Raw genomic sequence first — 12,025 nt, forward strand, 5'->3', positions numbered from 1 at the left:
GCTCGCGGCCGTCGGCGGAGCGCTGGGCTCGCTGGGAGACGCACAGGACTCGAAGGAGAGCCGGCTAAGCTACGGCGGCGCCGGGAAGAAGCTCGTCCCGCACCGCGCTCACACACGCGCCGCCATCTTAACTTCCAGCGGGCCCTTCTCCCTCCCTCCGTGCGCCGAGCCGGGCGGGGCGGGGCCGCGCCGCGCAGCCACGCTGCAACGCTCGCTCTGAGTGGCGGGCGCGCTGCTGGGCGGGGCCGTTCCACTAAAACTGCCGCCGATAGGAGCGCGGCTCGCGCCGTGCGCGGTGACGTCATGCGCGAGGGACGTAGTGGACCGCGTGAGGAGGAGCGGTGGGAGCCTGTCCCGCGCCTCAGGGAGCCCCGTGCGCCGCCCCTCCTTCTCCCCTCCCCCTCTTTTCCGCCTTCCTTCCGCCGCGCCTGACGGGCTCCCCACAGCTCCTGGGGGCGGGGTTCGCCGCCCTAGCGGCGGGCGAGGGGTTTCCCGGCCCGCTGCCGGCTCTGGGTCGCTTTCCGGAGCTGAGTGCCGGTCATGTGATTTGCGGCGGCGCGGCCCAGCCGCTCCGTGGTGCGGCCGCCCACCGCGCTGAGGAGACTGTGGCTGTGTGGGGCGGAGAGCTCCGTCCCAGCGCGCCGAGGTTGCGGAGCGGGGGGTGCTCGCATAACACGTTGCCTTCTCAGCTTACTGGAAGTTGAGTAACAAAGTCAGCGAAACGGGCGCTTGTAGAAACCAGCACCTGGGCCGGGGCTGTTCCCGGCTCTGGCTTTTTCCTGTTTTTCCAGCTGCAGTTCGCTGGTTTTGCAGCTCAAGCGCGTTTATTTTCAGGAGAGTGGCGACTGGGAGAAGCAGTTGGGAATGTTTTGCCGTGGGAAGAGCCGTGCAGCCACGCGGCAGCGGTACAAAATAACCGCGGCGCGGCTCCGCGGATCTCAGCCCGTGTGCCGGGCATCCCGAGCGATCCCTTTGCGCTCCCGCTGCCGAATCCGCGGGCGTTGGGGCCGTTGGAACTCGCCCCGTTCCAGCCCCTGCCCTCCTCCGGCACAGCCGCGTTCCGCCCGCCGCTGCTGCAGCCCGGCAGCTCGCTGAGCCGTTTGCCCAGTGCCACCATCATTAACGTGAGGCCGTGGGGTAAAGCGAGCGAACGCGTGGCCGCGTTACGGGTCTCTTGCTTGCTTTCCCCGTTTGTCTGCTCTCGGGTGGCAGTGGTACTGGAAGAATACGTCTAAGTTATTCAGGTTGTCCTCAAGGCAGAGCCTAACAGGTTTCTAGCAATACACAGGGCATGGAGCGTGAGTAATTCTGTGCTGAGACAGTGCAGTAGCTGTGCTTTTAGAAACAGGCAGATCCACGATTTACCTTTTTTTTTTCTTTTTTTTTTTCTTCTATTGGAATGGAGCTAGGAGCTTCCGGATGACTTAGTTCTGCATTTGCTCATAGCAGTGTTTTCTACTGCTTTATTATTATTATTGATGGTTTTCCTGAAGCGTTCCCATTGTTGACTGCAATGGGAAATTTTTCTAAATTGTCTCGACCTCAGCCATTTTATCAGAATCTCTGGCATGTTCCAATAGTCACCTGGAAAACTTGGCAGCTCAATTTTTATTTATTTTATTTTCTTTTGGACAGACAGTAATTGCATATTTGCTTCTAGCAGTCATTTCTCTTCCACTGAACTGCTGGAAGATGGGCCAAGTGAAGTCCTGTGGTAGGTCTTGCTGCATCCTTGGGGATGCTTCTACTATATTTAGTAGAACTTAAGAAGATACAGTTAATTTATGTTTGCTCCCAGGATTAAAACCTAGTTTCCAAAGCATTTACATTTCCAAATAGCATGACTTGTTTGATGGAGTTTTCTTAAGGGTTGGGCATAAGGACGATATTTCAATTACTTTCAATTACTCTATTCCTTCCACCCTTCACAAGCAAGTTTTAAAAGTTAATGGGTTATGGAAACCTGTTAGATAAAGAACAGGAAAAGGGCTGGAAAAGCCCAAACAGAGCATATGTCTGTTAGGGCTCAGCAGTCTGCTGCTGGCATTTCTAAGTAGTCATTTTCCATGGCTTTATTTACATTACAACTGAACCTCAGTTTTAGCCATTGCCTATGGCTGTGCCAATGCAAACACTCAGCATATGCAAAAGGGAAAAAAAAAATTGATTCCACTGGAACTTGTGCTCGGAGCCAAAATAAACTTCAGTAATGCAAATCTCAGCTTTTGTTGTTCACCCCAAGAGTTTATACCTTGTCTCAAATGGCAGATAAACCTAAGTGTAGATGAGAGGATGTCAATCCTAACGTTTAGCTGACATTTGCTACTCTGATGTATGTAACACAACGGAAGGTTCGACATGCTGTCAGAAGCACCCCATAACAAGGATGAAAAACTACATTTTACCAGCTGACCTCTGGAGTACCTCCCATCATCCACCGATGTATTTCTTACATAAGAATCACATAGGCAATGGTGTTTGTTGGTCCTTTGAATCTTCTGAGATGAATCCAAATAGAACTGCTTTCTGATTGTAGAACTGCTCGTTCATTCATGTTTGTTGAGGACTTCAAAATAAACGAATTTTCCTAAGAACTTTGGATTGTCCAAGTCTGTTGGATGATAACATCAAAAATTGGTATTTAAAAAATCTGTATTTCCTAAGTCATTAAAAAAATATCAAGAAGGCAGCCACCTTTTCTTGCTTTACAAAGTGTATATTTAAGACTTCTGTCTTGGCCTAAGAAATTCGGTTCCCTTTGTTGCGCAACTCTTCTGCACACAAATGTTGCTATTTTCAGGACTACTGATAACAAAGAAGCTTCCCTGTGAAGGTGCAGCTATAAATACACCAACACCCAACCAGCAGAACAAGTTTCTTGCTGGTGTATTTGTCTAATTGGAATTTTTGCCAGGTTGGAAATGCCATATAAAATTAACTCTTGTATACTTATTGTGGTCATGTCTGAAACTGAATTTTGATCGCTGTCAGCATCTGAAATTCTTGCAATCAGAGGAGCATGTGGTGTGGAAGGTACTTCTGGAGGCCGTCTTGTGAAGCTCTCTGCTGCAGGCACACCCAGCTCAAGTGGATGGTTTGGGCACTTTTCCACCAGAAACATCTTCTGAAAAATGTGCAACAGGGCAGGCTTATTCCTAGCAGCTTGCTCAACTCACTCCACAGCTGCAGGCCTGGTGTTTTCTGCAGGTTCTGTTGCAAGTCTGTTAGTCCCAAAGGGAGGGGACTCGGTGGAAGTGGGAGGATTGGGATGGAAGGACTGCAAGGGACTTTGCTCTGTAAACAGTGGAAGCAGATGGTGGCAGGTGTGCCCTGGGCAGTGGTACCCATGGCTGATGCAGCACACTGATGTAGGGGAAGAGGCCCTGAACAAAAGCAAAAGCCTCAGGCATCCAAGGAGGACCCTACTGTGCATTTTCCAGGCTGTTAACTTCAGATGTCAACAAAGATGACACCAGGCTGCCAGCTTAACATTACATTTTGCTGTGGAAGAAATGAGGCCAGCATTCCTGGAAATGTCAACAAGAATGCTCTGTAGAAAACTTCAGCTTCCAGATTATTCCCAAGACTGAGTAGAAGTTTCTAGAGTGATCAGCAAAGTGCACTACAAAGAAAGAAATCTTGTTTTCAGTACCTTGTGCTACAAACCCAAGCAAACCAAGTCGCTCACTACTTCTGTCTAGGTACAGAGTAAGAGGATTTTGTTTGGGGTGGGAATATGAAGCTTTCAAACCACATCTGCGTGTTTTGCAACACTTAAACTAGCTGTGCACGGTTTGCAAGTTAACACTAGGAATCAAAGAATTCCAGGTGTGGAGGTCTGTGCTGCTTGTCATTTGCTTTCTGCTGTCTTGGGTTACATTTTGTCATGCTCTCATCTCATATTTTAATAGTCTGATTTTTTTTAATATGTTGCTGCCTTAGCTGAAGCTTCATCTTGATGCCAATAGATGCCAGGTATTGTTTATAATCTCTAATTTTCTAACTTGTACTTGGCTGTATAGAGACAAGGTTGCTGTAAGAGAAAAATTATTTCTCTTTGTTCTCTCATCAAAATGATGCTTGTCTTCTAGAAGAATTGTTGTTTGAGGCCACAGAAAAATAAGGTAGCTTAGTAAGGCTCAGAGTCGATGAAAACTTGTTTCCCATAATTTTTTTCTTACAGGGGGTCTGGTAGAGTACATGCCATGGCTCTCTGCTCTGTGGATTCTCCAGCAACTGAAAAATGTTGAGATCTGCCGCAGTCTTTCCCTTTGTTGAGTCAATGAAGCTAGCAGAGACCTCTGAGACCAGCCTTATGCCAAGATCTGGCTGAAAGAGACTCAGATGTTCAGAAACTGATGTGGTGAGCCAGACACATTGACACAGTCTGCTCCTCTAATGCTTGCTACCACACACAGACTATAACGCATCCATTTGAAATCAAGTGATAATGCAGATATCCAATCTCCTTTCCCCTTTCTTGTCTCATCTGCTTGGCATTTCCTCCCCCAGCTCTGCAATGAAAGACTCCTGGATTAGAAATCAGAATTCTGCACCCATTTTTTCTTTCTTTCGTGTGCTCAGAGTTACTTTCTCCCAGTTAGGGAAGGTTTGCACGGTGTGTCTGAAATTGAGGTGAGGTCTCTGCCAGTACTCAGTACAATTTGTAGATCCACCAGTATCTGGCAGACTGCAATTTTGTTTTCTGCACCTAAGCCTTCACTTGGTATTGCTCCTCACCCTTGTTAATGGCCCCTTACCTGCATCCCTCTCTGTCAGCTCCCACAAGGACACATCTAAATACCTTTTCCTTCTGAGCAGGCATTCTTGTCCAGGCCCAGCCACCGAGTTCAAGTGATGGCTTCCATATGTGATGAACTGACCCATCCACCAACCAGTGCGACTGAGCGTAAGAAGAGGAGCTCACCAGGCCTCCTGGGCATTTTGCACGAGGCCAGGCTGAGTGCTCAGACCGATGGGAATGGCAGCAGGAAGAGTGAGCTGAAGGCCAGCTTCAAATCCAGACTCCTGATGTGAGCGGTAACACAGGCACACGCAGAGGAAGCCGAGCTGCTTGTGGAACAGCTCCCGAGCAGCCTCTGCTTACAGCTGGCATTTTAAGCAAACCAGAGACTGTGTCATTTGAGAAGTGATAAACAGAGGCCGTTCGGGAGAAATTTGGCCTGTGTAGAATGAGAGTACACACAGGCTGCAAATTTGCCCGCCCTTCTGGAATAACTCTTCCATATTTGTCAGCCGGCAGCTTTGGCTGAGGGCGTACAGGTGTGGTTTTGAACACAGCACTCCAGCAGTGAAAAGCTCATCTCTCAGACCGCTCCATTCTCTTTAAATGATGGGCTTTGCTTTCAGGAAAGATTTTACTGTTCTGCTAGCAATCTCGTGAGCATTTTCTTTCCCCTTAAATCACCAAGGACGTTTACACAGAACAGGAAGGCTGGTTTTTGGATGTTCCTCTATCCCAGTAGCATGTTCCCAAGATGAGAACATAATTGCACCAGGTCATCTCAACCAGTTGCATGAGTAATTAAACATCAGAAAAATGTATGTTGACTCCTGTGAAGAGAGACAGCTCTAGCTGATGAAAGTCCCATGAAATGAAGCTTTAGGATTTCTGCGCTAATGGTGCTGAAGAAAAAAAAAAAGCAGTGGGGGCTGCAGGCAGAAAGAGAAGCGGTACAGAGAGACCGGTGCTGACAGCTGCTTCTGTAGTTACTGAAATGAATGGAGTAAAGCAAACCTGAGTAAAGACTCTGAGAGGCTTTTTCTCGATTGCAGGGGAAAGGGACACTGTTAACTGGTGGATGAGCATTTTATTGTGGGTAACAGCAATTACAGCATTTGTCTGTGGTTCACACATGTGTATGTGTTGGGTGCAGACGTGTGGATAGTTAACTGGAAAAGGCAGGCAGGTTTGCAAATACAGAATTATCTGCTATTACCTGAATGTACAGGTGGTTTCACCTGCAATCAATGTTGCCTCATACTGTAAACTGAGATGAACTGGGGTGTTTATAGATGTATCAAGCTTTAATTTGGGCTGAAATTGTTCATACTGTGTAGTAAATTTTGGCTGAAGTTTCATTTAAACGGGTCAACTGTTGCAAAAGGTGATGACAGACAAAGATGTCCCTAGATCATCTTTGAGGCATTTTATTAAAAATTGTGATGCCACTGAAGTCTGAAGGAGGGCATTCAGAAAGGAGGGCATCGTATGAAAGGTCGGAGTTCACATGAATTTGGGTTATGAGCACCAGACAAAAGGAAAGCTGAGCTAAACATGCTGTGCAGGAGCTTGTTAGCGTTTGACAGATCTATTCACTCAGGATTACATAAGTTCTCTTGTCCTTTTCCCCCTACAGCCTGTACGTGCTGCCCAAACCAAGCTGTGTCTCCCTCCAGCTTCCCCATAGCTGCTCTGTGTGCCTGCAGGGACGGGGCTGTGGCTTTCCTGCCCACAGGTGCTCCTCTGGGCAAAGCGCCAGAGGAAGAGGAGTGGCATGGTGAGGTGAGAGCCTGCATAAATTGAGAATGTTTTTCTGGTGTTGCCTGGCTCCTAGGGCTGGGAGTGCATTTGTTTGGGTACAGTAGGCAGTGAGGTGGGATCAGGTATGCTCCAGTGGTGGCCACTGTGGATGGGTTGAAAGTTAATTGTGTATTTGACCATTTGGTTTTGGATTTCTTAGGTTTTCGGCATTTAAAACATGCTGAAATGCCTCATGAGGTTAATAGTCCCCTCTCCTACACAGAAGGGTGTCACTGCAAGGAGATGACACTGTGCTTTATGTCTGTCTCCTAAGATGAGGGAGCAAGGAGCTTTGAGGCATGCCGCTCAGCCAGCAGCGAGCACCTCGTAACAGCCCTGCAAGCTGGAGGTGGAAGTCACTTGCAGACAAGAGACTGCACTCAGGTGTCTGATCTCCCTTAGAGCCAGCACAGACTCAGCCTCTGCTGTTGGCAGAGCCAGGGTGCAGTTCTGCTGTTCTCCTGAGGAGCTGTGTCCTTCCCTGGGGTCGTCGGGGGACTGCGGGGCACCTCAGTGTGAACACAGGACCTGGCTGTGGGCAGCCAAGATGGCACCGGGAAGAACACTCAGGGCTCTGCAATAAAGAAACAACAGCTCCCTGTAAAAATTGGTTTTGCAAGCCCAGTTGAAGAGTTCAGACAAACACGCTGAGCTGAACCTTCCTATTATGTGAAACGTTAATATCTACTACTTATTTCTGAAGCTGTTTTAGATTTTATTTCCGAGACAAAGGAGTCATTTTAAATTATGCAAATGAGTTGCCAAATGCAAGGCATTATGCAGATTTCTGGAGGCATGCAGCAGAGTTAACTCTTCGTGCTACAGCTCGCTACCAAGCGCCTGAACAATAGCACTGTGTGAACACTCGTCAGACCTCACAACTGTAATTACCATTGTCCTGCAGCAGGACTTGTGACATGAGGCTATCCCTTGTGTACACACTGATTAAACTATTGGTTTTACATTGACATAGGAGGCAAAATTGCCGCAATGCTCACCTTGCATTCCTGCCCAGCAGGAGCTATATCCAAAATCAGCCTGGATAAGCATCATGGCTGTTGGCCACTGTTTAATATGAGTTGTTTGCAGGGTATTTGAAGTGGCTGTCACAGGAGAAATATTAAATTGCTTTTTCAAGTGTCAGCAACTCTAAAAACAATTGGCAGTATCAAGAAGAAGTCATCCTGGCTCTCTGGATTGACAACACAATATAATGGAGCGGCCGTGACTTTCTGCAGACTTTCTGCTATTTAAAGAGCTGCATGTTGTAATGGTTCCTTAGTTAAATAGCTCATCATCCCACCCAGATATAGAGGTGGTGGGAATGACTCTCAACCACTAACAGATGGGTTTTGATAGAAATCCAGGTCCTGATCTGCTTTGGAATCTTGCCCTGGTCTCTGCAACTGATGCCAACAGCTGACATAGCTGCACTGGGGCAAACATTGGTCTTAAGCAAGAAATACAATGGTTTAGAGCAGTGAAGCATGACAAATGCCAGGATTTGGCAAATCCCCAAGTCACATAAGGGTGTATGCGCAGCTAATCTCTGGTGAGGATGCCTGATGTGGAGGTAAGCCGGTCACAGCAGCAGCCCAGCCTGGTTTCACAGAGGGAGGCTTTGGAAGGACGGCTTCCATGCCCAACCATGCTCAGGTGGGACAGCGAGCTCCACCAGCACGTGTGTGTTCAATGTTGGGCAGCTGCAGTTCCTGCGGAGGGCTGCATGCAGGAGGACCTGACCTCGCTTTTCCTCTGGCACAGCAGTTGCTCACAGCTGAGGGAGAGCTCCCAGAGCAGCACGGGGCCAATGAATACACAGCGGCATTTGCCATTTATCTTCCAGCTGCTAAATGAGGCAGAGAGGGATATTTTCCCCTCTTTGTTATCTTTGAAGAAGTATGTATTTGTGCAATGAATGACTTCAGTAACAAACAATGTCTCAGAGCTCCTTGAGGAGACTGGGGCAATTTGGGTTCCTCTCAATTTGCATGCCCTCACGTCCAAACTCAGGTTTGCTGTGCTCGCCAAACTGCTTGCTCACTTCCTTTTTAGCTAAAGGTGTCAGAGCAAGCTGTTTGAGCTGGCACAACATTCTGGATAAACACTTCAATGTATTAAAACCTGGGTGCTATCAGTGCATTGACAGACTTAAGTAAAACCTACTGACAGTTTTAAACTGAATGCGCTTGCATGCACAAAGAGGTTAGCAAGGGCTAGCTGCTTTGATTTGCTCTCACGTATTTGGAAAGAGTTGTCCAAAGCATAGAATCAACATTATTTCAGACAGGCAAAAGAAATTCAGTAATAATGTCATAAATGCAGAGATTAGAGGAAATATTGGTCCTATGCCGCCTTCTTTAAAAAGAAAAAAGTGGAGTTTTCCAATTGCTCAGCAATTTGAGCAATAAAACTGGTTAGTGAAAAAAGTAAGAAACCCACCTCTAATAAATAGTTTGGGGGTTTGTTAGTTTTGGAGGGAGCAGCTGAAAAGAATATAAATCAGACAGTGCTGCCGCTCCTGTGCTTCCTCTGCCAGCTGAAAAGAACTGAACTAGTTTAAATAGGCAGAAGTGCTGTTTTATGAAAGCCCACATCTCAAAACAAATTTGAGCACAAAGACCATGAAAGGAAGTTGCTAGGAAACCTCTACAATGCATTTGTGAAGCCTGCAGTGCAGGCACCTGTAGGAGAATTGTAACCACCTGGCAGCCTGTGTATTTCCCCCAAAATAATGTGCAAAACTGCAGTCCGCATTCATTTCCTTAAATGAAACCTCAGGAAATGCCTCGCAGTCCATGTTTAATCCATGCAGCTTCAAGGGGCTGTAAACCATTCCGGGAGCTATCACTGATGACCAAACATGAAGGTCCTGCCCACATCACTGCCAAAGCCCGGACCTCTGTGCTCAGGAAGCTTTGCTGGCTCATGCCTGCAGTCATCTTGATTAGGTTCTTAGGAAAGGTCCTTATTTCCTGGGAAATTATGCTGTAACCTTGTCAGTGCTGAGGTTCAAATGAGGTAGCTTCCAGTCAGGACAGCCCTTTGGAGGCAAGCCCACGGAGCCCCATCTCTGTGGCACTTGGCCTCAGGATGGTTTTTGCCAGCAGATATTTCACGTGAGCATGTTGCCACCTCTGGTATGGCTTTTTCCTGCATGAGGATGCTCCAGAAAGCTAAGGTGAATGAACTGAGAATGTTAAGGCTGCAGGTCCACTGAGTCAAATGGCTGTTATTACCCCGGTTTCTGTGCAATGCAGCCGTAATTATGGTATCTTAGTTGTCTTAACTCTGGATTACTTTCCTATGGCTACATCTTAGCTGAACATGGTCGTTCAAGCCTGTTTCTTCAAGGCGATTAATATCTGAAAGATTGGGGAATCATCAAGAACATATTTTTCATTCATCATTAAGTAATCTGTCAGTAGGACTCGTGACTGGGATAAGACACGTCTGTATCTCAGGTATTGCTAGAATTGCTCATCTGTGCACTTCCTCAACAGACTTCCAAAGATGTGAGACATGAGGTGTGGTGACGGATGCTGTGAAAACCGTAAGCAGAGCAGGCTGGCCATGGCTGAAGTCTCAGTGAACTTCTCATGTGTGAGACTCCTGTGGTGCTGCAGCACTGGCAAATCCCCTCCTGACAGCGTACATCCTTGCTACATCACCAGAGCCTGCCCAGCACATTGCCCATTCCTCCATCTGTTGAGATGACCTGGCACAGCTAAAAGCCCTTAGCGCACAAAAGCTGAGCCCTGGGATCTGCACTCCTTCAAAGAATGCAATACATTAAGAGAAACCGGGAATGTCTGCTAGGCCTGAGGATGCTCCTTTGAAGAAAGATTCCCTTCAAAACACAGAGATTCACTTCACAGCAAGGGAGGCACTCTGGAGGAGATGTGCTGGTATGCAGTATGTGAAGTGCAGCTGTTACAGGATTCTGCATTCTGGTTTGTGTTGTCCCTTGACACATAAAAAAAGAAAGATCCAAATCTTCAGTTTAACTTAAAAAAAAGCTGTTAGGAAATCCTTTTTTACACAACATATAATTAACACATAGAATCAGCCATGGATATTACAGACAGGTTTAGACTAGCTTTGCACTCAATGGTCTAGCAATGCTCGTTTGCTGTGTGATTGTGTTGCCAGGTAGGAAGGGCTCTAAGACATTCTATAGTGGCAGAAACCCAGCTATTAGTTATAAAGAATATATATTGTTTCTTCCAATTTATCTTCCTGAACATCAACATTTTGCCAGAGCTACAGAAACATCTGGAGCTTTCCTAGTTCAGGCCAGATTTTCTGCATGTCAAGAAAGATTAGATACTTGCACAGAGAGCTTTTCCAGTGGTGTCAGCTGTAGGAATACTACATCCAGAAACTCTCAGCTCCCACACTTTGGGACACAGAAAGCAGCATTCATTTCACCTGTTTTGCAATGTGAGTGCCCACACCTGAGCTGCTTCTCAGCACCTTCTTTGCAGCCAGCTGGGAGAAATAGCGAGCTGACTGGCTTAGCTGCACAGGGATTAATCGTGCCCTGGGATCACCTCCTTTTCTCCATTGCCTGAAAGGAAGTTCAGATGGGAATGGGTGTGTGTTCTGTAGGGGACTGCATGAGCCCTGTCAAGGCGATTGCTAGCTGCAGGTGGAAGCCATCTGTCCCTGCCCAGCTGGCTGTGATGCCCCTTCAAGAGGCACAGCTGCCCTGCAGCAAGGTTGTGCTCCTTGTGCGAATCACCTGGGAACGTGCCACTACGCACCTACCAGCTCCCCACATACACCTGGTGCCAAGCAGCACCCAGGCAAGTTATGCTCCAAAGGCAGAGCTGCTGACAAGCCAGGAGAACAGGAAAGGCAGGTTAAAATGCAGGTGTTGCAGAAGGAAAAAGTGGCTGGCGTAGAAGTGAGAGCTGCTCATGTAGCCCAGCAGTACCCGTCCAGCTCACATCAGGATGCAAGGCAGCAGTGCAGTCCTCCTGGGAGAGGCTCTTCCCCTGTGCATCCAGCACAGGCAGCAGCCATCAGAGGCAGGATGCCAGAGTAACCCCAAACCCATTGCCACAGCATCCATGTGCATAGGCAGCATCACCTCTTCCCTCAGACCTGAGCCTGACACCGGTACCGACACCAGTGGGTGATCTGGGAGATCAGTGCTGCCTCAACAGACTGTGATTACTGTGATTCATCAGGGCACAGGCTTTGTTTTAAACTCCTCCATAACATGAGAGGTTGCACTCTGGCCCTGCCTCATGAGCCAGCAGTGTGCCCAGGTGGCCAAGACCAATGACATCCTGGCTTGTATCAGAAATAGTGCAGCCAGCAGGAGCAGGGAGGTGATTGTCCCCCTGTACTAAGCGCTGGTGACACCGCAACTTGAGTGCTGTGTTCAGTTTTGGGCCCTTCACTACAAGAAAGACATTGAGGCCCTGGAGCGTGTCCAGAGCAGGGTAACGAAGCTGTGAGGAGTCTGGTGCA

General features: G+C 47.9%; 1 long non-coding RNA gene across 1 annotated transcript; it reads left to right on the forward strand.

The window, feature by feature from the left end:
- LOC110394888 lies at positions 7-10,562 on the forward strand. The gene is made up of 3 exons (XR_002436000.1): positions 7-1,137; positions 6,381-6,526; positions 10,048-10,562. It is a non-coding gene; the product is annotated as an uncharacterized LOC110394888 (long non-coding RNA).

The sequence above is a fragment of the Numida meleagris genome, chromosome 2, assembly GCF_002078875.1.
Source record: "Numida meleagris isolate 19003 breed g44 Domestic line chromosome 2, NumMel1.0, whole genome shotgun sequence".
NCBI classification, from domain to species: domain Eukaryota; kingdom Metazoa; phylum Chordata; class Aves; order Galliformes; family Numididae; genus Numida; species Numida meleagris.